The sequence below is a fragment of the Podarcis bocagei genome (assembly GCF_964188305.1).
Source record: "Podarcis bocagei genome assembly, chromosome: 13".
Lineage (NCBI taxonomy): Eukaryota > Metazoa > Chordata > Lepidosauria > Squamata > Lacertidae > Podarcis > Podarcis bocagei.
The window spans coordinates 50055308-50082765 of NC_138138.1; the positions used below are offsets into that span (position 1 = coordinate 50055308).

Sequence of the window (27458 nt, forward strand, 5' to 3'; positions counted from 1 at the left end):
TTGCCCAGAGTTGTTGAGCTATTGGGGGGTTGCCAAATACCACTCACCCAACTAACCACCACTGCCAAATTTACAACTCACCAAAGTTACCCATCATTTGCTCACCAGCCACAAGCAACCGCCAATCACAGATTGTTAAAGGTATTTCACTGAATCCCTGATCAGCTATAAATGAGCTTTCCATCCCAAGAATAAGTTTCAGTGCTTTACTACAGAACAGTCTTAAAACTATCTACATATAAACATTGCTAAGAACAAAATAACACATTGCAATCAAGCAGCAGTCAATAAGGTTCAGCCCTTTAATTACTTTTATAAAGTTCGGGAACCTCCCTCTGATCCCAGAGAGAGACTGCAATATGCTGGGAGTTCCTCGCAACATGCTGGGCTGGCAATCTCTCTTCTGGCTTCCAACAACATAGAGAATCTGACTTCTCAGGTTTCAGCTGTCTGCTGACCATAGCTGCTTTACTGTATTCGCTATAATGAAAGCTCCTGCCTAATGTAAACTTCTCATTACAAGCACTTTAAATACAATGCATTCAAACACACATTTTATGTACATTAAAATGTAGTGTCTTTAACATAGATTATTTGGCCAATTGGGGGCAAAGGGATAAAGCTCCTTATCCCAACACACATATCCTAATGTACATCAGTCAAGAGTGCACTGACTATTGGTGAAAGATGGCTTGCACCAGTAGCAAACTACGTGGTTAACATCACATGTAGTTTTTGCCCTAACTCCCACATGGAGCATTGATCAGATGTGGAAAAACTGTTTGTACTGAGGGTGATCCCCTGAGACGAAACCCTGCAGAAGTAATTATCTTCCCCTGAAATTATCTGAAATGCACTCCTTGTTCAAAGGAGAAGCTTCTAGAAAAGCAACCAGGAAACAAGTATGAAAGTTATTTACTTATAACCAACCACACTGTGTGCCATTATGACCGGGGGTGAGAGGCACATGAGGTTTGGTCAGTTTGGGCTCTGATAATCTCCCCCTTTCCTTGTATATTTCTGGCTTGAAATCAATGGACATTTACTGGCACATTCAAGGCATGTTTTGCTAGCCTAACTGATTTTAAAGATAAGGCTGATACACTTAGATATAGTTATACATTTAATTAAGGATCTTGGCTGACTATAGCTTTTTCAAACTTTCTGATGCCAACAATGGCATTGTAGATGGACAAAGAAGGACCTGCTCTGGTTTGCCATCAGATGGTGTGGTTAGTGCTGCTGCTTCTGCTACCTCCTCTAGCGTGCAAAGCAAATGCTATGAAGTGCCGTCCAACTGATCCCCTCCCTGTTCCCCATGAGTGGTACCAATCAGGAGACCTCCTCATCGGTGGGATTTCCTCTCAGATCATTTACGTTTTCAACCCAGTTTCCTTCAAGGTACACCCTTCACAAGAGCTGAAATCTGATGTCCCACTGTAAGGATCCCCTCCTTCCTGCGTCATGCGAGCTTTGAAACCTCAGCATTTGTAATGCAAGGAAAGAGAATTTTGGTGTGGAGTGTCCGCATCATCACATCTCTTTCTCATGCTGTGTGCATGTGTGAAGAAGAAGCTAGTAGTTAACAGTTGCATAGGAAGCTGTCTAAGTAAACCACTGGTCCATCTACCTCAGTATTGTCTACAAGGACCAGCAGTAGCTTTCCAGGGTTTCAGGCAATTCTGATTATGCCAAAATACGCATTAAAATACACATGCTAATGAAAACGGCATAAAAATATATTGTGTTAGGGGAAATTGGTTTGTAAAATGTGTGCGTTCAGAGAAATTGCATAGAAGATTTTGTACATTTGGATAAATTTGCATCAAAATGCTGATGAATTGTCTTGATGGCTTAAAAAAAAACAACCCATTGCAGACAGATGTGAAAATGTGGAGAAATGTGTTAAAACTAGAAGAAGGAGAAACTGAGAGAAACCAAAATTAACAGCTTCATCCATCCTTATGAGTTGATTATCAACTAAACCATTGCAGAAAGCCTACAGTTGTTAAGAGGGCAGGTGGACTGGATCTAAGGCAGGTGAGGTCAGGTTGATTGTGGGGGCAGACTGAAGCCATGGGATGGACTGGGAGGACTGTGCATAAGCCTTATTTTTATGCACATCTTATCCTAGTAAATGCGTGTTTGTATATATTACATTAAGGAACGCGGGTGGCGCTGTGGGTTAAACCACAGAGCCTAGGACTTGCCAATCAGAAGGTCGGCGGTTCAAATCCCCATGACGGGGTGAGCTCCCGTTGCTCGGTCCCTGCTCCTGCCAACCTAGCAGTTCGAAAGCATGTCAAAGTGCAAGCAGATAAACAGGTACCGCTCCGGGGGGAAGGTAAACGGTGTTTCCGTGCGCTGCTCTGGTTCGCCAGAAGCGGCTTAGTCATGCTGGCCACATGACCCGGAAGCTGTATGCTGCCTCCCTTGGCCAATAAAGCGAGATGAGCGCCGCAACCCCAGAGTCGGTCACGACTGGACCTAATGGTCAGGGGTCCCTTTACCTTTACCTATATATTACATTGCAAAATTCAGAGAGGTGTGAATTTTAAAGGATAGCAGCATTTTAGTTTGCATATTGTTTCAGATAGTGCAAATAAAGTAAGTTTGCCCTTCCCTGGTCGTGATCCTTGTAGGAGTTTGTTTCAAAAATAGATTGTCTTATTTAAAGCCAATGTTAGCCAAGCTTGCAACATCTGCTTCCAAATAAGCAGGTCTCTCTGTTGGCAGTGTGATAACAAAATTCTACCAGCACGTCCTCGCCTTGGCATTTGCTGTGAAAGAAATTAATGAAAATCCCAGAATCTTGCCCAATTCTACACTGGGGTTCCACATCAGTGACAGCTACTACGATGCGCAGAGAACTTACCGCACCACTCTGGACCTGCTCTTCAAATCACAGAAATTTGTGCCCAACTACAAATGTGGCAGGCAGAAAAACCTCATGACCGTCATAGGGGGGCTTGGCTCTGATATCTCATACCGCATGGCAGATATCTTGGATAGCTATAAGATTCCACAGGTAAGCTCTGTGCATGGGGATTTACGGAAATTGCAATCGCTTCATGCTATTCTGGAAGTGGTTTTTGTTGTTCAGAAAGGCAGGAAAGCTACACTTAATTTGCCTGATATTCAAAAGTGAAATGAGACTTAGCCCAAGGAAGAGAACAGGATGGGAAAATATATTTATTTATGTAATGCAATTCGTATATTTATTTAATGCAGTTTGTATGCTTGCTCATAAATATCTCAATGCAGTTTACATAAAATATACATTAGAATTAATGATTTAAAAAGTTAGTTGATAAAAAAACAAAGTATGCATAAAATCAGTTATTATAAATATATTTACATATTAAAATACATATCTGGGTAATATACAGTCAATAATTTCTACCAGATATCTTTCCAATGACTAGTTCAAAAATATTACATTTTCACAGGCTGAGAAAATTCAGACAAAATACTTCTTTAAAATTCAGGTTTTCTGAATTCATATCAGGTTTAGCTGGAAAAATACTCATTGCCCAGACTGAAAGCCCTCATATGCAGATTCATTCAGGCATTCCTCCTAAAAAATCTCTTAAATCGCTACATTTTATTTCAGCTCACTTATGGCTCATTTGCCCCAGAGGAGAGTTATGCAATGCAGTCCCACTCCTTCTACAATATGGTCCCCAACGAAGCCCGCCAGTACATTGGGATTGTCCGCTTACTTCAGCATTTCAGATGGACATGGGTTGGGTTCTTCACTGTCAACGATGAGAGTGGAGAGCGTTTCTTGCAGACCCTGGAGCCATTGCTTTCCCAGCATGGAATCTGTTCAGCTTTCACAGAAAGGATTACACAACAAGCCCGGTTAAATGATATGTTTGAAATTAACAACCAGGTCCAGAGCATTTATAAACCTTTCACATTTAACAAAGTCAACACATTTGTTCTCTATGGAGAAACACTGTCCATTATGTGGCTGAGCTATTTTATTCTTCTGGGAAATCCTGAACGTAATAATGACACATCTCACGAAAAGGTGTGGATTCTGACAGCCCAGATAGATTTTGCATTAACTGGCCTTCAAAGAGGCTCAGATCTGCAAGTGTTCCAAGGGGCTATTTCATTCACAATTCATTCACATGAACCACCTGCATTCAAGACATTCCTTCAGACTATAGAACCTTGCTGGGCAGAAGGAGATGGTTTTATCAAAGATATATGGGAGCAAGTCTTTGACTGCTCATTTCATTGTCCAAAAGAGGTCGATGAACCATGTACTGGAGAGGCAAGGCTGGAGAGCCTTCCTGCGCCTCTTTTTGAAATGCGCATGACTGGTCATAGCTACAGCATCTATAATGCTGTCTATGCTGCTGCACATGCACTGCATGCCATGGACTCATCTACACCCAAGCACAGAGCAGCTGTGGAGGCTGAAAGAGTTGTACTCCACCCTTGGCAGGTAATGTCTACACTATATAATTGTGTTTTTATTTGCCATGAAAAAGCTAATACAATATGCCTTTTTCCTAATGGTAAAATTATGTTAGACACACCAACACATTGATGGAAATTTGTGGGTTCACATTTTCTCCTTTTCTTGGGGCTTGGAGAAGGGAAGCCATAACTTTTGAGCATCCCTCACTGAAAAAAATAGCTTCATTTTCAGGCTAGGTCTTGCTGCATGACAAAAGAAGGTGTTTGCCAAACTGAGTTATCCTGTTGGGTGACCTTTATGGAAGACGGGACAAGGGGAGTGTGACTTTGCTCCTGCTGCTTGAGCTTTCTACAGCTTTTGATACCATTGACCAGGGCCAGCTACATGGAATGGGAACTGGGGGCATTTGGTTACTGGTCCTATCTAGAGAGTAGAATTGCATGAGTGTTTTGTGGGGCCCAGGCATTTAAGCTGGGGGGGGGGCATGGGGCACTGTTTTATCCTCAATGGTATTGAGATTGGAGGCAAGATGCTATCAGTATGCTGATGATACTGAACTCTATTTCTCCATGACATGGATAAGGAGAGGTCATGAGAGCCCTCTGGGGGGATGGGAAAATAACCTAAGAAGGATGCAATGTGGGTGAGTGGCTACCAGTTGCCATATTTCCAAAATTGAAAATCCAGACAGAAAAGTTGTTAAGGTGGTTATTTTGTTACGCTTGTTGAGTTTTTTTGTGGTGGGCAAAAGCTCCAAGAGAAATGAAGTTCTAGAATGATTTGCTATGAAAAACATGATGCACAGAGCGAACATAAGAGAAGAGGAGAGCCCCACACTGCCCCGCCCACGCCCCAGCACTTCCCCAATGTAGGCGTGCTGGGGCACTGCCCTTTTAAGTGACGTCTGTGCTGGCATCTGGCAGCCCTAGGCTACCCTCTATGGGAAATTGGTTGATTGCCTGCCCTTGATGGGGTTACAATCCCCCTGAATGAGCAGGTATGCAGTCAGAGGCGATGAGTGTCTGGATCCAGCTTTGTCTCTGGAGACCCAGATACCTCAGTGGGTAGAAGCACCTTTTACCAGCTGTAACTGGTGCATCAGCTAAGACTGTGCCTAGACCAGGAGAGCTTCACCACAATTGTTCAGGCATTGGTTACTTCAAGATTAGGTTACTTCAATGCACTGTATGTAGGGCATCTCTTGCTTTTCACTGGGAAACTGTGGTTGTAAAAGAAGTGAGACCCTATCAGGACATAACATAACATTTGGCAGGTACCATCACTTTGCTAACTATGGCATCTGCTTAAAACAATTTTGTTTAGGCACGCCTATCCAGACCCATTCAATTCACTGGGAATTTTCATGAACTCATGAATTCAATGTCATGAATTTCCAGCGATGCATGTCTAACTCTGGATCCAGCCTATTATTTTGCTCTCCCCTTGTTTCTTTTTCTCTTTCAACTAGCTCCACCTGATTCTTCAAGACATAACATTCAACAACTCAGCTCAAGAAACAGTGTCCTTTAATGACAAAAGAGAAATGGAAGGCGGATTTGACATCATGAGCATAGCCACTTTCCCAAACAACTCCTTCCAGAGAGTTAAAGTCGGAAGTGTGGAGCCCAGAGCTCCTGAAGGAGAAGAACTAATCCTTGATGATGATTTAATTGTGTGGCCCAGTGTATTTAACCAAGTATGGGTGCTAGGATATTGATTTAAGACCTAAGAATTCTCTCTTCTGTATCAGTTGACGATGACTGATCTGTCTCTATAATAAAGACAATACCACCTATTGCATTAAGAAAAACAAAGAGAGCTGTAACCTTAAAGTGCCTAACAGTGGGAAATGTGCAATATTCTGTTCAAGTGAAATAAAAAATAATATCCTCTATAACAATAAACTTTGATAGGGGATTTTGAACCAGTTTTTTTTTTTTTTTTACAAAAGAAAATGAGACACAAATAGACACCCCTCTTCCTATGGAATGAGACACTGGATTAAGTTATTAAAATAACTTCTCTGGTACCCACATTTTGGAGAAGGGCCCTCAGCTAGAGTTGTAAGAAAATACTGATGAAAATTAAAACAGAAGTGGAAATAACCAATCTGGACTAATTTATCCTACATCCAAATGGAAAATAATCCAGGCTTTTATAATATTTGTTTGGTTTTGTTTTCTACTCGGAAGCAATATGTGATTGATTACTTCTGCCCCACTCCATTTAGATTGTGTGTGCCTTGCACTGAAATTAATGGTGTGGAATTAAAAGTGTTTACTTATGTTAAATTCATAACTAGCGTCAATAATTTTGTGAATTACATTAAATAGTGGACAGTGTGACAAATAGCATGGTGTTTTGTGGAAACCAAACTGCAGTGGAATGGAAATAGTTCCGATTGTGAGATAGGATAGAAAGGAATGGAAATGACTGCCTTATTGCATCCCTAGCCATAGTTTGGTGATAGAGAATCTGCTTTGCATACAGGTCCCAGGTTAAATTGTTAGCAATTCCAGGTAGGGCCAGGAGATGTTCCTGTCTGAAATCTTGGAGAGCTGTTGCCTTTCACTGTGAACAATACTGAGCTAGAGAAACCAAGGGTTTGACTCAGTATTTAGCAACTTCCTATGCCCCTATGTCAGCCAAGCAATAGATGGCAAAAACAATATATTCTGGAAAGCATTAGCAGGAGATGGGCAGGTGTATGCATGAATGTGTAATGTTCCATTTAAGTTCATTATTCCATGTCAACAGTTTGCTTATTTACTTATTTTGTACGTCAGCTTATGAGCAACAAAACATTTCTTCTTTCTTCTACCCTAAACTCCAATGATGTGTACTGAAAGGTGCCACCCCTTTCTGTGTGTAGTAACTCTTGCCGCCCTGGTTATCAGAAGAAAAAGAGGGAAAAGGAGAAATTTTGCTGCTATGATTGTGTTCCATGTCCAGAAGGGAAGATTTCAAACCAGAAGGGTAGGTAATGTATTGCAATTATCCCCTCGTGTAATTTTCATACAAGCAGCAAATAATCATTTGCCCCTGCAACAATAATGAAGAAATGAGACATGGAGTAATGGGCAACTTAATTCACTGGCTAGATCTGTAATAAGCACAGGAATGCTGGGCTCCAATCATTCCTGACCTTGGCTATTCTAGCCAGACTGATGGGAAGTGTAGACCAAAGGCTTCTGGAAGGCACTACCCATAATGTAAGCAGTCTTCTGCAGGAACCTTCAAAACATAATGAAGGTGTTCAGCAGACAACACTGCACACAACCTTAATCGGAAGACCCGGACGTATGGCAAGTTGGGCTCTTTTTATTAAAAAAATCAAAGAAAAGCCCCAAAATGAAAAGAGCTCAACGGGAATATAGCAATCTTATATATACAAGCAGCAGTTAGATGATAATGTATGTGAGCAGCAGCTTCCATCTTGCTTCCACACATAAAGTTTATTTTATTTATGTCTTAAATATTTTTATATTCCATCATTCCTCTCTTCTGGAACATAGGGTAGCTGACAGCCCAGGATCAATAAAACAACCATGCAAAAAGAAGAAACCATTAAATCAGAACACTACAATAAAATACAGTAAAATAGCAGTGATAAATACGGTATCTATAGTAACAAACTTGGAAGCCAAAATGTACTCTTCATCAGATGTGAATTTCTATTGAAATGAGCCTTTCTTCTTCTTCTTTTTCCAGACATGGTTAACTGTGTGAACTGCCCAGAATATCAGTATCCAAGCAACAACCAAGATCACTGCATCCCCAAAACAATCAGCTATCTTTCTTATGAAGAACCTTTAGGGATCAGTTTAACGTCAGTTACTGTTTCTTTTTCCCTTATCACAGCTTTGGCACTAATAACTTTTATTAAGCACAGAGATACCCCCATAGTCAAAGCCAACAATAGGGACCTCACCTATGCTCTCCTCATATCCCTTCTGCTCTGCTTCCTCTCTTCTTTGCTCTTCCTTGGCCAACCTGGGAAAGTGACCTGCCTTCTCAGACAACCCACTTTTGGCATCATTTTCTCAGTGGCTGTTTCTTGTGTGTTGGCCAAGACCATGACAGTGGTTGTTGCTTTCATGGCCACCAGGCCAGGGTCCAGCATGAGGAAGTGGGTAGGAAAAAGATTGACCAATGCCATTGTGTTTTCCTGCTCCCACATTCAAGTTGGTATTTGTGCCATGTGGTTGTCTACCACTCCTTCCTTTCCAGATTTGGACACGCAGTCACTGACTCAAGAGATCATATCAAAATGTAATGAAGGCTCTGTCACCATGTTTTATCTTGTCCTGGGCTACATGGGACTTCTAGCCATCATCAGCTTCACTGTGGCATTCCTGGCTAGGAAGCTGCCAGACACTTTTAATGAAGCCAAGTTCATCACCTTCAGCATGTTGATGTTTTGCAGTGTTTGGTTGTCATTTGTTCCAACGTACCTGAGCACTAAGGGGAAATATATGGTGGCTGTGGAGATCTTCTCCATCTTGGCCTCCAGTGCTGGTTTGTTGGGTTGTATTTTTTTTCCAAAATGTTACATTATTTTGCTAAGGCCTGAGCTGAACAGCAAAGAACAGCTAATGAGGAGATAAAGTTAAGAACTATGTTGCAGTTCCCTTCACAATTTCTTGGGGTAACTCTTCTGGAACACAATGAAGCTTTTTGAGTAGACATTTGACTGCACTTTAGCTGTCATGTTAGAATCCTATAATTGTAGAGTTGGAAGTCCACTAGAAGTCCATTCTTCTACAATACAGGAATCTCAGCTAAAGCATCCATGACAGATGGCCATCCAACCTCTGCTTAAAAACCTCCAAGGAAGGAGAGTTTGCCACCTTCCGAGGGAGTCATTTCACAGTCAAACTGCCCTTACTGTCAGAAAATTCTTCCTAAGGTTTAATTGTAATCTCCTTTCTTATAACTTGACACCATTGGTTCAAGTCCTACCCTCCAGAGCAGGAGAAAACAAGCTTGCCCCATTTTATGCCCATTTAAAATGTGGGGTTTTGGTTGGGCTGGTTTTATTTTGATTATGTATTTTGTAGTTTTATGTTTTGATTTTATTCTGTGAACCACCCTGAGACCTCTGGGTATAGGGTGGTATATAAATTCAAGAAATAATAATAAAATAATCTTCCATATGGGAGCTCTTTATATAAGTGCAGACAGCTATCATATCTCTTCCTAGTCTGTTATTTTCCAGGCTAAGCATTCTCAGCTCCTTCAACCATTCCTCTTAAGGCTTGGTTTCCAGATCATCTTGGTCATTCCACTCCACACACGTTGCAGGCAGCTTCTCAAATTTGTCTGCTCCATTCACTTAAAGCTTGAGTTCATTATCCTGCAAGAGAGTCACACTGCTCACTTATCCCAGAATGAAGACATTAGAGAAATAGAATTATTATTATTATTATTACCTGTGTAATACCACACAGGAACCATGAATGTATGAAGCAATTGCTTTCCTGAAATTAAGATAAATTACCACAGAGCCTAGGGCTTGCTGATCAGAAGGTCGGCGGTTCAAATCCCCATGACGGGGTGAGCTCCTGTTGCTGGGTCCCAGCTCCTGCCAACCTAGCAGTTCAAAAGCATGAAGTGCAAGTAGATAATTAGGTACCGCTCCAGTGGGAAGGTAAACGGCGTTTCCGTGCACTGCTCTGGTTCGCCAGAAGCGGCTTAGTCAGGGTGGCCACATGACCCGGAAGCTGTACACCAGCTCCCTCGACCAGTAAAGTGAGATGAGCGCCGCAACCCCAGAGTCGGCCACGACTGGACCTAACAGTCAGGGGTCCCTTTACCTTTACTTACTACAGCATTTTACAGCAATACATGCAGCTGAACTACACACAGTCTTTCCTATCCTAAGTAAATAAATGTTAAGCTAAGATTACAAGTTTCTGGGTCATGTCCAATACTAATCCACTCAGAGCAGAGCTGTTGATATTAATGGATATGACTAACTTAGGTTTATTGATTTCAGTGGGTCTACTCTGAGTAGAACTAACTTTAGATGCAAACATTGTTCATCTCTCTGGTAGTGTCTATCTAGTTCTTAAAAAAACACCAAAAAACCATAGACTCATGTGTTTTTGTATGGAGATGTATCACTGTGGCTTCCAGAATAACAAAGAAAAAAGCATGTTCTGAAGGACAGTGAAGAAGGAGGCAGCAGCAGCATCCATGGCTGGAGAAAACCCAGGGTGTTCCCAAGGTTCTTTTGTTAGTTCTTTGTGATATTCTTTGGAATGCTGCTCTAAACCACTGCTAACTGCCACTGCCTGGGGGATACATACCATCTCTTGGGTGCAAAGACTGCATTCAGGTCAGTTTCACAAAGATGGAGCTGATTTCCCTCATCAGTCACTTTCCCCTTTTCACTTCAACTTGTACACTACTCTAGCCCTGGCTCTATTCATCAGCCTCTTCCAAATGATCCAGTGTAGCACCTTTGCATAGTACAAGAGACTTGACCAAGCATAGAGAAGCATCTTGTCCTTTTCAGTCGAACCTGAAGTCACTGAGAATCCCCACTCCCTGGAGGAACAGCTGGGCAGTTGGTTCCCCTCTGAGACTGGCACACCGATGGTGAGTTTCAGTATCCCCTTTGTTCATGTCTGAATTTTACTCAGCCCTCCCACCACCACCACATTTGGTTTTCTCGACTTACAACAGCAATATGTACTTACAAATTTATTTAAGAGATTTCCTACCTTTCCTTCAGCGCAAAGATTCCCAGGGCAGGTTTCAGCCACATAATCAAATAATAGCAAAATCCAAAATAAAACAATTATATGACAGTACAGATGATCTCACAGATATGGCACACTTCTCAACTGTCAAACGCAAGGCTCAGAAAATGAGCATTCATGGGGATGGATTTCCATGCTTTAGGGAAGAAAGCACCAGTGTGGTGCCATGATCATAATGGAAATGGCATTTTAACAGTCTTTGTTAAACTTTGATATTGAATGAACTTCTAAGTGAGATGGGAGGAGTCAAAAATGACCTGACAGTATTGCATGCTTTGGCCACCAGGAGGAAGTAGCCTTATACAGATCCAGACTGCTGGTCCATCCAACTTAGTATAGTCGAAGCAGAGCAGTGGCAGCTCTCCAGGGGTTCAGATGGATTTTTCCTGGTCCTACTTAGAGATACCCTGATGAAACTTGGAACATGCCTCACTCTGCCTGATGGATCTGTTCCCTGTTTGGTAAGGTGGTATTTCCAACTGGTTGTTCTTCCTTTTGAATAACTTTGCTACGTCCTCTCTTCCTAGAAGGAACATGTGGAACACAGAAGTCATCTCCAAGCAGCTGTTGGCAAAGAAGAAGGTAAGCCATTGAGACAGGAACCAGCTCATCCTGGTGATGAGAGAGAGAGAGAGAGAGAGAGAGAGAGAGAGAGAGAGAGAGAGTGTAAAAACTACTGCTGACATTTGATAATTCACATGGTCTTTTCTTAACACCTATGAAAGTGTACATACACACCCTTGTCATTTGTTGCTTGGGTTTCTTTAATAAGACAACTGCAAGATAATACAAACCAAATTAAAAATCTTAAACAACAACAACCTTATTTAAAACTGAAATACACCCAGGAGAACTTGTAGAAGATCGCCTAACAAAAGTACTTAGAGTTGAGTTAGTAAACGCAATCTAGAAGTTGGCTTTCAATGCCCATTACCCCCTGACCATTGGACATGCTTGCTAGGGTTGATGGGCACTTGAGTCCAACAACATTTGGAAGGCCACAGGTTCACCACTGCTGCTCTGAAATAAAATCAGTGCCTCTTGGGTCTCCAAATTGGTATATATGTAATCTAATACCTCTAATAAATATATAAATGTGCCATGAGTGCTGACAGGGAAGTATCAGGCCCCTGCAGGTCAAAAAGAGACAGGACGCTTGGAATGGTACTGGCTTTTTATTCACAGAATGTAGCAAGCGAAGTCTTCCCTGCTCAACTCCTTCAGCTTGAGAAGTTGCAGGAAACTGAGCTTCGGATCTGCCTTTCCCCTCTACAGCTCTTCCCAACAGATGGGGACTGCAATGTGGCAGTGAGCTCCTCCTCTGCTTCTGCCAGACTCATTGCTCAACAACATGTAGGACACTCCAAGAGGGGGTGTGAGAGGAGGAGAACCTTCTGTGGAATGGTCAGTGTACCCTCCATCCCTTCTCGCCTCCCCTCTTTCTCATTTTGCTTTGAATGTGTTTTATTTCTAAGTTTAAATTTCCTCTTCACATTTCACAAATATTTTCAACAGGAACAAAAACAAACACTTTACAAATCCAATGTACTTTCCCTTTGACTTCCTTCCCCTCCTTTCTAGTTTTATTTATTTTTATTACTGCATATCCAATTCATATCTATTTACTAATTTCCCCTTATGTTCTCCCTAGCTTTCTCTTACTGCACGTGCTTAAATCAGTCCTACTAATGTTTTGATTTGTTTACAATGTGTCTTCAGATAGTCAATAATTCCACCCCCCACTCCATTCTAAAATGTCTTTCTTTTTGGTTTCTTGTTCTGGTAAGTTTTGCCATGTCTGTGTACCCCATGTTTTGCCATGTCTGTGTACTTCCTTCCATTTTGGGGCAGAAATTATGGAAGGGCCTTCTTCCTCTGACCCGCTCCCTTCCTTGATCACTCCACCCTCCTACTTCTAGCACCTCCCACCACCAGGACCCAGGGTCTAAGTCCTCGTCTTCTCTGTCTTCCCTGGGCAAGAGGCTCTTGCCACCAGTGGCAGAGCTTCATGCTCTGACACCGGGGGGTGGAGAGCAGGCAGGGCAGGGCAGGCCATGTCCTGGGGGTGGGACATACTGCCCACAGGGGCGTGGCACACATGGGTGGTATGCTCCCCCCACACTCCTCTTCCTCCTCCAGTGCCTGCCACTCCTCCTCATCCAGCCAGCTCCTGACAAAATATAATTGTCTCTATACCAATTGGCTCCATACCATCCTGGAGGTGAAGGAAAGGTCACCAGTGCCTTCATTTGTCTTACAGGTGCCAAACACCAGGAGACAGACCCACAAAATGGAGGCAGTCGCCATTCCTCCATACGCAGATTGCTATGTGACAACGTGACCTGCGCCATATGTGACAGGGCAGCCAAGGAGGCTGAGGAAGTGCTGCGTGTCTATGGATCAAAACCTGGGCTTCCTGCTTTGCAAATGCCACCACTTCCCGTTGCCTCTTATGTGGGAAGCTCCAGCCTACCAGCCATTTCAGCTCAAAAAGAAGACACAATTTTTCCATGGAGCAGCAGTAAACCTTCCACAAACTGTGGCCATCCAGAATTGGGCCCAGAAATAACCCCTTCATCCAGAAAGGAGCAACACATTCCCAAAGGCAAGAGGCAGAAGGGGAAGCCACTCCATTCTGCTCAGCAAGATGTTCCCATCTCCAGGGAGAATGACATAAGTCCCACCTGTTCTGACAGCCATTCCATGTTTAGTATAAAAAAATGTTATGACAGCTCTGAGGACAGCAGTGGGGAAATGAGCAATCCCTTTTGCTTCTCTTCTAGCACATCATCAGAGCTGTCTTTCAATAGTTGGGAAGATTACAGTCCCTCTTCTGACCTGTCCGAGCTATCAAATTTCAGCAAGAAGAGCCACATGCCTTTGAGGCATAAGAAAAATGAAGGGTCCTCTCTGAGTGAGAGGAAGAACCACCAGGGCATGAGATTCCACCATAAAGGAACAAGGCATTTCCCCACTTCTTTACCTGTGATCTCCCAAGCAAATATCAAGTCTCCTAGGGTTGAATTTGCTACTGAGGACACTCCCTTTGTGGCTAAGGCTGTGAGAAAGACTTTGGAGTGGCATTTGGTTGTGAAAAGTATTCAACACAAATTGGGACTTCCATCAGTCATCACCAGGTCACTCAGGGCCTTTTTGCCTCTTGGTATGGATTTCACTTGCCCGTACCGTCCAAAGAGGGAGCTTACTGTGTTGATGAGGCCTCGGCTTCTTCCTTTCATGAGTGGGGCAAAGAGGAAGACACTAGAGAAACACATGAAAAAGATGATTCACATGCAATGTCGGGTATTGCCAAAGCAAGTCCAAGAGGCCCTCAAGCACATGAAGCTCACCACAGATATAGCACCATCTGCACACAGGAAAGGAGGCCGAGGAGAAGTCGTCAAGGGTGAGAGGGAAGGGAAACTTCATAGGCATGTTCTACATTTGGAATCCACAGCCAGGGAAACAGCCCTCAAATCTCCCCCTCCTTCCAAAGCAAACCCCCAGACTATAACTGGGGAAAAGTCATTTGAGGCCAGACATGAGATGCAACTTCAGTCGCAGCACACTGTTGCGTTTGTCCAAGCAAGGACAAGTTTTCTTCCTGCTAATGAGCAGCAGTCTTTGGATTCCCATGTGCTTAAAAAGAAGGTGCAGCACCCATGGGACCAGCCCACACTGATACAAGAGATCCCATCCATTGAGCAGGGGACTTGGGAGGATCTGGAATGGCACGTGATAAAAAAGAGGTTGCAGCATGCTTGGGGGTTGCCAAGCCTTGTCCAGAGATCTCTCCATTCTGTTTTCCCAATTGTCCCCCAATCACAGCAGCACCGGACATTGCGGCACGTGGAGGTGAATGTTCTTCTGGCTGAGCTCTCCTTCCTTAGTGATGCCATTATCCAAGAACTAGAGCAGAATCTGCTGAAAAGAATCATGCTTCACCGATGGCACTTACCACAAAGGGTCCTTGAGTCCCTCAGGCTACTTTCCCCAGAGATGGTGACTGTTGCAGGGAAACAGGATGGATCTAGGATAGGGAGGAGGACAATGTCAAGTCAGCCTTTGATGTACCCCACACTTCAGTCTGAAGCAACAGAGAATAAGATATTCCACTTGGATGAAAAATGGCTGGACGTTTTCCCAACTTTGGCCATGAGTGCAATGAAGCCCAAACTGCTGCCCATGTTTCCTAGAGCTAGAGAAGTTGCTGTTGAGTTCTTAGAAGTGAGGACAGAGTTTCTCTATGCTCAGGTAAGAGAGAATCTGGAACTGCACATTAGAAAAAAGAAGCTACAACATGAATGGGGCTTGCCTAGTCTTATTCAGAAATCCTTGCATGGCTTCAAGTCACAGGCTCCCCCACTGCCCAGACTCCAAAGGACTAAAGCCCATGTCTACATTCTTCTGCAGAAACCATCATTCCTTCCACAAAGCACCTACAGTCAGTTGGATTTCCACATTCAAAGGATGAAGCTACAGAGACAATGGAAGTTGCCTAAGAGGGTTTTGGAATCTATCAAGCTTTTCCGCCCTGTGTTTGGGACAGATCCCTTGGAACCACAAATTACAGAGTACCAAAATAAAAGCTGTGACTCTCTGGGCAGATTCTCCTCTCCCATCCCAGTAGCCAGAGAAGACCTGGCGGAGGCAAGGCAGGCGATGTTTGTGGGTGAGAACATCTTCACACATGGACCCAAGGCTTACAGGGCACAGCAAATGGTCAGCCCACACCAGGATATGGAGGCAGGAGAAGTCCCTGAGGGAGCTTTTTCTGAATCATCAGCTGCCTCTACAGATCACCCTAGCCTCAGGAGAATGTCCACAGAAACTGGTCTCCAGCCCATGGGAAGTTTCAAGGTCACACTTGAAGACTCTCTCCAGAAGTTTGCCCCTCTTTATAGCCAAGTGAAGCCCAGAAGCACATTTCTGCCCTTTCTGGAGGGTGAAGCAGTGGATAAGGGGGAGCTGAACATCAGGCACGAGTTTCCAGAGCACCAACCTAGTCAACAGAGTGAAATCTTGAATAGGAAAGATGCCATAGCCAGGGCAGCAGTGGAAGACCACTACTTCTACTGCCCTTGCTATTGGATAACATACAAGCACCCAGGATTGAGTACTGTACACCAAGAAGTAAGCAACAGAAAAACATTTGGGTTGATGCCTGCCTCCCCACAGTCAGCTCAAGTTCTTTCTATGCTGAAGCCCCATAGTTTGGACAAGATGAACCACCACTTGGCCAAGAAGCACAGGGAGATGCAGTTGAGAGATATTCCAAATGTTGCCACCTCATCTTCAACAAGGGAACCTTTCACTTTCTTGGGGGAGTTGCCCAGCATGCACTTGGAACCTTTGGCTACAGTGTTCCAGGAAAGATGTTCCTCATCCCAAATCAGCCAAGTGAAGAGTAGGGTCCAGGAGCTGGAACCCCCAATATTCCAGAATGAAGCAAGGGAGTTGCTTATGACTAGATCCCTACAGCCGATGTTTGCAGACACTGCACACAAACCCTCTTCAGGGAAATCAGTGACCCCTGCTTCAAATATGAATCTTTTGGAAGACCATCTCAAGAAAAAAAATATGGAGGCTAAATTCCAATTGACGGAAGTATTCCAGGAGCCAGTGCCAACATTTCTTACAAAGGAAGCCTGCGATCTTTTGGAACTTCACATACAGCGCAAAAGACTCCAACATGAGTGGGGGCTGCCATCTCTTGTGCAGAAATCTTTGCATGCCTTTGTCCCTCTTCCACCTGAGCTACAGAGGAGTAAAAAAGCAGGAGCATCAACACATGTCTCTGTTGAGAAACTGGGATATCAAGAAAAAGCGACTGCTCATGTACCACACTCTGTGTTAGAGGCTGCCACCCCTCAAAAGGCCCTGCATGTTGTAAGTCCAGATGTCAAGAATGGCCTTGAAGCCCACGTGAGGAGCTGGGCCATGGAGCACCAGTGGGGACTTCCCAAACTGATTCAGGATTCTCTGAGGGCAATTGCTCCCACTCAACTTGAGTCCCATTTCAAAGAAGAAAAGCATCATGCACCGCTCTCAGAAGATCATCGTAAGTCCTACGAGCAAGATGAAATCCCTACTCTTTCTGAGGGAAGAGAACCTTTGAAGCAACTCACATCCAAAGCAGGAGCCAGGGGTCATCCAAAAGCTACTATCCACCAAGGACATGGAGTGGCAACCACAGGCACAGGTGTGGAACTGACTACGTTTGAATCATCTGAGATGAAGCCACCTTTGCTCACAGAGGAAGCTTGGAATCTTCTGGAATTCCACATTGGAAAGAAGAAAATCCAGCACATGTGGGGTCTTCCCTCCACTGTCCTGAAGTCCTTATGTGCCTTTACCCTATTTCCCCCTGATCCAGAGAATCATCGGGGAGAAAACATAACAAATATTCACCCCTGGGATTGGGTAGAAGTGAGAACGATAATCAGTAATCTTGCATTCATCAGCTCGGATATAAAGGAGAGACTAGAGGCTCACGTGAGGAATATAACCACAAAGCACAGATGGGAAATACCAAAGCGGGTACAGGAATCACTGAGGGCATTTCAACGGCCCAGATCACTTCCTCAATCTGAACTGGATCCGTTATCTTGTCAATACAAATCTTCCCAGGGGCATACTAATGGTTCCCAGACTGACGATGACAATGAACACTCATCAGAAGAAGCCAAGAGAAGGGTAAAAGGAAAGCAAGAGAGGGCAGGAACTGTGCCATCAAACTTTAAAGTAACTGCTTTCTTAAGCCTTGAGGTGAACCTAAATTTTCTCACAAGGGTCACCCAGGACCTGTTGGAATTCCACATCCAGCATAAGAAGATCCAGCATGCATGGGGCCTACCATCCTCTGTGTTGAGGTCATTGAAGGCCTTTGGCCCATACCCCCTTGAGATGCAGATGCAACACGCAGGAAGGAACATGACAACGGCAATCCAATGCAATGGGATGAAGGTACAAGTAATTATCCCAAGTCTCTCCTTCCTGAGTCCCAACACAAAAGAGCACCTGGAAGCTCACATGAGGAAGAGGGTGGTACAGCGCAGGTGGGGCCTTCCAAAGCGGGTTCAGCAATCACTGGGAGAACTTCTCCGTCACAGACAACCTTTCGGATCAGGAAAGGACATTGTGCGGCCTTACCCCAGCAAATTCTTCCAAGTCCCTACAGCTGATTCCCAAACTGAAGATGACAAAGAAGACTGGGTGAAGGAGGAAATGGGCAACAGAAGGACAGCAGGGAAGGGATGGGGCTTTCCTCAAGGAAAGCAGGGAGCAACCACCACTGTGAACTTTGAAGAAACTTATTTCTTATGGCCTGGAGTGAAGCTTGCTTTCCTCACAGATGAAATGCAAGATCTTCTGGAATTCCATATCCGACAGAAGAAACTCCAGCACACATGGGGCTTACCCTCCTCTGTGCTGAAGTCCATGCATGCCTTTGCCCCATTTCTCCATGGGTCTCAGACGCATGTGCAAAGCTTAGACAAGAGAATGACTAAGGCAAACCAATGGGTTAAGGTAGAAGTGAAAGAGATTGTCTGGGATCTCTTCTTCCCAAGTCCAGACACCAAAGATCGCCTGGAAGCTCATGAGAGGAGGAGGGTGGTTAAGCACAGATGGGGCCTTCCAATGAGGGTTCAGCAATCACTGGGAGTATTTCTACATCCCAGACATGCTTTAGGATTGGAATCGGAGAATGCACAGGATTTTTCTGCTTCTCACTACAAATCCTCCCAGGTGGCTAGAGATTCCTCTGAAACAGAAGGTGACAATGAAGACATGAAAGAATTCAAAGTCAAGAGAAGGACAACAGAGAAAATGGAGGCCTTCAACCAATTGAAACAGGGAGCAGACTCAACTATGAACTTGAATGTAACTGCTTTCTTATCGCCTGGAGTGAAACTTGGTTTCTTAACCAATGAGATCTGGGAAATTCTCGAATTTCACATCCTGCACAAAAAACTCCACCATACTTGGGGCCTACCCTCCAATGTGCTGAAGTCCCTGCATGCCTTTGCTCCATTTCACCTTGAGACAGAGAAACACAAGCAAAGCATGACCATGAGATACCCATGGGAGAAAGAAGAAGCCCCTATTATTTCAAGGAGTCTTACGTTCCTCAGCCAAGACTTACAGGAGAAGCTGGATGCCAATGTGAGGAGGATGACTACACACCACAGGTGGCAACTTCCAGAACAGGTTTCACAATCACTGAGGGCATTTCGGAATCCCAGAGCATTTTCCCAATGTGAGTTGGGTGAAGCAAGGTCTCTAACACCTTTTCATGGCAAATTTCTCCAAGAGCATACTGTTGATTCCCAGACTGAAGATGAAAATGAAGTCTTGGTGGAGGAGGAAATGGACAACAGAAGAAGAGCAGCAGGAAAGGGATGGGTTGTTCCCCAAGGGAAGGAGGGAGTAACTGTACAATCAAACTTTAAAGTAACTGCTTTATCAGGCTTTGAGGTGAACCTAAATTTTCTCACAAGGGTCACCCAGGACCTGTTGGAATTCCACATCCAGCATAAGAAGATCCAGCGTGCATGGGGCCTACCATCCTCTGTATTGAAGTCATTGAAGGCCTTTGGCCCATACCCCCTTGAGATACAGAAGCAGATGCAACACACAAGAAGGAACATGACAACGGCAACGCAATGCAATTGGATGGAGGTACAAGTTGTTATCCCAAGTCTCTCCTTCCTGAGTCCCAACACAAAAGAGCACCTGGAAGCTCACATGAGGAAGAGGGTGGTACAGCACAGGTGGGGCCTTCCAAAGCGGGTTCAGCAATCACTGGGAGGATTTCTGCTTCCCAGACAACCTTTCGGATCTCGTCAGGATAATGTGCAGCCTTCCCTAGGCAAATTCTTGCAAGTGCCTACAGCTGATTCCCAGACAGAAGATGACAATGAGGACTTGGTGAAGGAGGAAATGGGCAACAGAAGGACAGCAGGGAAGGGATGGGGCTTTCCTCAAGGAAAGCAGGGAGCAACCACAGCTGTGAACTTTGAAGAAACTACTTTCTTATGGCCTGGGGCAAAGCTAGCCTTCCTCACAGATGAAGCGCAAGATCTTCTGGAATTCCATATCCGACAGAAGAAACTCCAGCACACATGGGGCTTACCCTCCTCTGTGCTGAAGTCCATGCATGCCTTTGCCCCATTTCTCCATGGGTCTCAGACGCATGTGCAAAGCTTAGACAAGAGAATGACTAAGGCAAACCAATGGGTTAAGGTAGAAGTGAAAGAGATTGTCTGGGATCTCTTCTTCCCAAGTCCAGACACCAAAGATCGCCTGGAAGCTCATGAGAGGAGGAGGGTGGTTAAGCACAGATGGGGCCTTCCAATGAGGGTTCAGCAATCACTGGGAGTATTTCTACATCCCAGACATGCTTTAGGATTGGAATCGGAGAATGCACAGGATTTTTCTGCTTCTCACTACAAATCCTCCCAGGTGGCTAGAGATTCCTCTGAAACAGAAGGTGACAATGAAGACATGAAAGACTCCATGGTCAAAAGAAGGACAATAAGGAATATGGAGGTCTTCAACCAATTGAAACAGGGAGCAGACTCAACTATGAACTTGAATGTAACTGCTTTCTTATCGCCTGGAGTGAAACTTGGTTTCTTAACCAATGAGACCTGGGAATTTCTCGAATTTCACATCCTGCACAAGAAACTCCACCATACTTGGGGCCTACCCTCCAATGTGCTGAAGTCTTTGCATGCCTTTGCTCCATTTCACCTTGAGACAGAGAAACACAAGCAAAGCATGACCATGAGATACCCATGGGAGAAAGAAGAAGCCCATATTATTTCAAGGAGTCTCACGTTCCTCAGCCAAGACTTACAGGAAAACCTGGATGCCCATGTGAGGAGGATGACTACACACCATAGGTGGCACCTTCCAGAACAGGTTTCACAATCACTGAGGGCATTTCGGCATCTCAGACCCTTTCCCCAACGTGAGTTGGGTGAAGCAAGGTCTCTAACACCTTTTCATGGCAAATTTCCCCAAGAGCCTGAAGCTGATTCCCATTCAGAAGAGGACAAGGAAGACTTGGTGGAGGAGGAAATGGGCAACAGAAGAACAGGAGAGAAAGGATGGGGCTTTCCACAAGGAAAGCAGGGAGCAACCACCACTGTGAACTTTGAAGAAACTTATTTCTTATGGCCTGGAGTGAAGCTTGCTTTCCTCACAGATGAAATGCAAGATCTTCTGGAATTCCATATCCGACAGAAGAAACTCCAGCACACATGGGGCTTACCCTCCTCTGTGCTGAAGTCCATGCATGCCTTTGCCCCATTTCTCCATGGGTCTCAGACGCATGTGGAAAGCTTAGGCAAGAGAATGAGTAAGGCACACCAAGGGGATAAGGTAGAAGTGAAAGAGATTGTCTGGGATCCCTTCTTCCCGAGTCCAGACACAAAAGATCGCCTGGAAGCTCATGAGAGGAGGAGGGTGGCTAAGCACAGATGGGGCCTTCCAATGCGGGTTCAGCAATCACTGGGAGTATTTCTACATCCCAGACATGCTTTAGGATTGGAATTGGAGAATGCACAGTATTTTTCTCCTTCTCACTACAAATCCTCCCAGGTGGCTAGAGATTACTCTGAAACAGAAGGTGACAATGAAGACATGAAAGACTCCATGGTCAAAAGAAGGACAATAAGGAATATGGAGGCCTTCAACCAATTGAAACAGGGAGCAGACTCAACTATGAACTTGAATGTAACTGCTTTCTTATCGCCTGGAGTGAAACTTGGTTTCTTAAGCAATGAGACCTGGGAATTTCTCGAATTTCACATCCTGCGCAAGAAACTCCACCATGCTTGGGGCCTACCCTCCAATGTGCTGAAGTCCTTGCATGCCTTTGCTCCATTTCATCTTGAGACAGAGAAACACAGGCAAAGCATGACCATGAGATACCCATGGGAAAAAGAAGAAGCCCATATTATTTCAAGGAGTCTCACGTTCCTCAGCCAAGAGTTACAGGAAAACCTGGATGCCCATGTGAGGAGGATGACTACACACCATAGGTGGCACCTTCCAGAACAGGTTTCACAATCACTGAGGGCATTTCGGAATTCCAGAGCATTTTCCCAATGTGAGTTGGGTGAAGCAAGGTCTCTAACACCTTTTCATCGCAAATTCTCCCAAGAGCCTGAAGCTGATTCCCATTCAGAAGATGACAAGGAAGACTTGCTAGAAGATGCCAAGGTAAGAAAAAAGGCAATAGAGAAACTGGAGAGGAAGCTGAATTATGTTCAAAAGGCAGCAGCTACACCTGTATTGGCTCAAGCGACTACTTTCTTATTGCCTGAGGTGACTCTTCCTTTCCTCACGGATGAGGCCCAGAACCTTCTGGAATCACACATTCAGCACAAAAAACTCCATCATGCATGGGGCTTACCTTCCTCTGTGTTGAAGTCCCTGCATGCCTTTGCTCCATTTCTCATTGAATCAGAGAAGCACCCACCATACATGGAAGGAGATAATATAGCCAACAGAGTTTCATGGGACAGAGGGGAAGTATACATTATTACTCCAACTCTCTCATTCCTCAGTCCAGACACAACAGAGTGTCTAGATGCTCATGTGAGGAGTATGACTGCAAAGCATAGATGGGGGCTTCCAAAACATGCTCAGAATATGCTTAGAGCATTTCTACCTCCTGTGCCACCTTCTCAGTTTGGGGAAATCAGGCCTCAAACTCATCCCTACAACTCTACATTTTATCAAGACTCTCATACCCAACTTCTGGGGGAGAATGAGGAGGAGAGACTTCTGGCAAGAACCTCATCTACTACGCATTTTATAGACTGTGTCACAGCGTTGCCTTTCCTCACTGATGGTGCTCAAGATGTTCTGGAAGTCCACATCCAGCACAAGAAGATCCAGCACCAGTGGGGCTTGCCAGCCATTATTCAGAAATCGGTGCGTGCATTTGCTCCACCCCCCTTGGAGCCACAGGAGAACCCCCAATCTTCAGTGGGAGTGAGCACTGCTGGAAGGAGACAAAAGAACTTCATTGATGAATGGGGAGCTGATGCCAAGGAAGGGCCTGGGGCAAAGGAGGTTCCTGTTTCTTCCCAGCACTCGCATTTCTTACACTCAAGAGCAGAAGAACACCTGCAAAAAGACATCAAGAACCTCAACACAGAGCACCAGTGGCACCTCCCTAAACTGGCTCAGAAGTCAAGGAGGGCCTTTAACCCAGAAGCTGATGAAATGGAGGAGGAGGAGGAGCCTTTGACTTATTCTGGCGCTCAGACCCTCCAAGTGCCAAACACTCCTTTTCAAACAGGAGCAGAAAAGGAAGCCAGCTCAGGGTCAGAAGATCAACCCACATACACCTCAGAGCTGTTTTGGAAAATACAGCATAGGATGGTTTCCTGGCCAGATGCCGAAAAGGATACTGGATCTCTCTATCCGCATACAAAAGTTCAGCAATTCACAGTAATCCAAGGGACAAGCAGCAGCTCGGAGGGTGAAAGAGAAGCTCCGCAAGTGAATACATTGCAGATATTTACACTGAATCTACATCATGCTGCACAATATCCACAAATTTCTGGCAAGGCAGAGGAGTCTTGTGAGATATTCAACTGTCCCTGCTCATGCCATTCATCAACATCCACAAAAGGCTCAGCTTCATCATTACAATTAGTTGCAGAGCAAAGGTGGAGGCAGGAGCAGCAAGAAAATTCCCAGGAAAATGGAAAGGAGGCAGAGGCAGGGTCCTTTTCTCAGATATCAGAAAATAATGGGCCCCAGGACTCTGTTTCATTCCCAGGAGAAAGTAGAAAAGATCCTTCCATTTCAAAGGAAGCAGAGGTAGATTTTTCTGTTCAGACATCAGCTAATATTGAATGTCATGACTCTGATTCATCCTCAGGAGACAGAGATAAGAATACTTCCCTCTCAAAGGAAGGCAAGGCTGACTCCTCTTCTCAGCCATCATTGAATACTGAACTCCAGATCCATTCTTCATCCTCAGGAGATAATAAAGATCCTTCCCTCTCACAAGAGGCAGAGGCAGATGCCACTTCTCAGATATCACATAATATTGAATCCCAAATCTCTGGTTCATCCTTAGGTGAACGTATGAAGGATGCTTCACTCTCAGAACATGAATTTTCCCAGGCATATTTTGGGCCTTTGAAAGCAGATGACCCTCAACAGTACAACACTCTTGTCTCCCAGCAAGCCTTGGATCCCACCACACAGCCATCCCATACCCTTGACTCTCAATGTTTCCATGAGCATGTGGTGGGCTCCGTGCATTATAGCCAGGCAGATCAACAGCACCAGGCAAAATGGGGCAAACAAAGCTGTGACAGTGAGCAAAGGAAGCAAATAACCAACCAAATTATTGAAGATACAGCCACCAGCAGTGACAAAGGGGGCCAAGCACCTGGACAGCTAAAAGGGTGGTCCTCTGAATCCCCTTGCTGTAATCTGAAACCTCACCCACCCACCCCCAAAAGTGAGGACCCCATGGAGCACCAAGATATCCAAGTCTCTGAGAATAGGGAGACCTCAAGTGAAGACTCCCAAGATCAAGAACAATCCAACCAGCAGGTGTCGCATTCATCTCAAAATCAAGATTCTGCAAACACAGAAGTTGAATACCAAATGCAGCCCACAGATGGTTCCCTGCTACAGACAAGTGATAATATGGGGGAAGAAATGGAGGAAGGTGGTGCCTATTCATCTTCTGAGTACAGCACAGAATGTGAACTGGAGAGAGTCGGAGACTGGGATGGTGGCGAAGAAATAGGCAAGGAGAGCTCGTGTGCAAGAAAGGAGGAAGGAGTCAGTAGTGAAGATGCAGAGGAGATGCCCATGGTAGAGCCCAGAAGCCTGAGATATGCAGATTCTCTGACAGCAGGAGCACCCCAAGTTTCTCCAGAGGATGTTGTGCCTTCCTCAGAGACCTCAGATGAAAGGGCAAGCCTAAGCAAAACAAAGTTGTTAGATGTGGCAAGGCAAGCGGTTTCTGAACAATTTGAACACCTCCGTGCACCTCAGTCAGTTGCAGATGAAATGGCTGAAGCTCTGGAGTTCTCCAGGCAACTCTCTAGTTCCCACAAAAGAGTGGCCTTCCGGGAGGAAAATCATGATTTTGAACAGACAGAGATCTTGGGGAATGACAGGGAAGGAGAAGGAAAGGCTGATGGAGAAGCATCCACAATAGATCCTGAAGGTGGGAAACACCAAGGAGCTGGGAGGAAGGATGAGGAGGAAGAAAGAGGAGAAGCAGAAGAAGTAAGATATGGAGGAGGTGAAAGAGAAGGAGAAGTAAGAGATGGAGAAGGAGAAGTAAGAGAAGGAGAAGGAGAAGGAGAAGTAAGAGAAGGAGAAGGAGAAGTAAGAGAAGGAGAAGTAAGAGATGGAGAAGGAGAAATAAGAGAGGGAGAGGGAGAAGTAAGAGACAGAAATGGTGAAGAAATTTTGGGTGGGAGAAGAAAGGCATCCCATAAAGAAACTATTGGAGAAAAAGAGTTATCAATGAAACATGAAAGCAAACAGGTAGCTAAGACAACAAGAGGGGAAAAGGCCCCCAGGTTAGAACATGGGATGGACAAGCAGCCAGTGCAAAAAGGCTCCCACCCTCACTCTGTAGGTGGCATATCTTCAAAACACACTGTGAAAACAGATGGGAAACTGTCTATACTTGGTAAAATCCTGGAGAGAAAAATGCATCTGCGGGATGGGATGAATATCTGGATGCAGAATACTGAAAGGCCGGGGGTCATTTCAGAAGGAAAGTCAAAGAAACGAGGCACCGGCATTGGCCATGCAACAAGCGGCATGGGAAACCACCCTGGAGAAAGTCAGAGAGAGAGAAAGGATTTGGCCCAGTCCAAATTTAGGAAGAAAAGTGAAAGGAAGATGACTCAAAGTATGTTGTACAAGAGGAAGCAGAGTGGGGGTGCTGGTGAAACAAAGCTCCTTGAGAAAAAAGAAAGGGGATCAGTCCGATGGGATCATGAATCTAAACCCAGAAAAGGGAGAATAAGTTTCAGGAGCTGGAAGCAGAGCATAATGTCAAGGCTCAGAGCAAGCAGCAGGGATAAAAAATCAAGCAGTGGATCGAGAAGCAGGTCAAGCAGTAGGGAACCAAGATCAAGCAGCCGGACAAGGAGCAGGGCAAGTAGCAGAAATGTAAGATTCAGCAGCTGGTCAAGAAGCCGGGGAAGCAGCAAGGGCCGAAATTCAAGCAGCAGGTCAAGAAGCCGGGGAAGAAGCAAGGACCCAAGTTCAAGCAGTAGTAATCCGAGATTGAGCAGCCGGTCAAGAAACAGGTCAAGCAGCAAGGACCCGAGTTCAAGCAGTAGGTCAAGCAGAAATTTTAAAAGTCCAGAAAGCACCGGGACAAGCAGCAAAGATGGAGCAGCAGTTGAGTGAGTGGCAAGGTGTGCACTATGGATTGAAAACTGAGCATCAGCAGAGCAACCTGCAAGATCTAGTCCCCTTGACAAAGAGGCCAAGAGAAAATGATAAGCTGCTCTGGTGGAGTGTGTAGGATGCCTTGATGACAAGGATTTTTTAAAATGCAGCAGCATGAATATCAAATGGTGGTGATGGGAAAAGAGCACCAGGCTCTACCTTCCACGGATGGTTGTCTAGATGCTGAAGGCTCAGCAAACCTATCACTTACCTTTTTTACCGTGTATGAAGCATTCTTAAATTGTTTTGTAATGTAATACATTTTTGTCAATAAATCTCTATGTTAGCAGCACTGTGTTGGGGGGTTTGCAGCGCTTAAATATAATAGCCACCTTAGAACATGGGTGGGGAATGGAGACAAATGCAGTCTGCTAAGACCCTCTATCTGGCACTTGCAACCCTCACCAGGTCACACACATGCCCCTCATCGGCCCTGCTTCACACACCCCTTAAGTGTTTTCATCTGGTTTTCTTTTCCCCAGTACAATTAACTCTTTGTAAAATATATTTTCTAACAAATACAGTACAAATACTAACAGTCCCCCAGAAGGGAATGTAGCCATTGTGATGAAAAAGGTTCCCCAATCCTGCCTAACACAACCACTCTGACTTTACTGTAAGGTAACTGCTGTAGGAGGGACGCGGGTGGCGCTGTGGGTAAAACCTCAGTGCCTAGGACTTGCTGATCGTATGGTCAGCGGTTCAAATCCCCGCGGCAGGGTGAGCTCCCGTCTTTCGGTCCCAGCTCCTGCCCACCTAGCAGTTCAAAAGCACCCTTAAGTGCAAGTAGA

General features: G+C 44.8%; 1 protein-coding gene and 1 long non-coding RNA gene across 3 annotated transcripts in view; both read left to right on the plus strand.

Moving 5' to 3' along the window:
• LOC308571994 (uncharacterized protein) overlaps positions 1–27458 on the plus strand; it is a 282420-nt gene that overhangs the window by 110849 nt on the left and 144113 nt on the right. The gene's annotated exons all lie outside the window — the stretch shown is intronic.
• Positions 9991–26956, plus strand: LOC308572293. Of its 2 annotated transcripts, none has more exons than XR_014001674.1 (3): positions 9991–10775; positions 11730–11784; positions 13463–26956. It is a non-coding gene; the product is annotated as an uncharacterized lncRNA (long non-coding RNA). The 2 variants fall into 2 exon arrangements; XR_014001675.1 differs by having other exon boundaries at positions 10268–11038.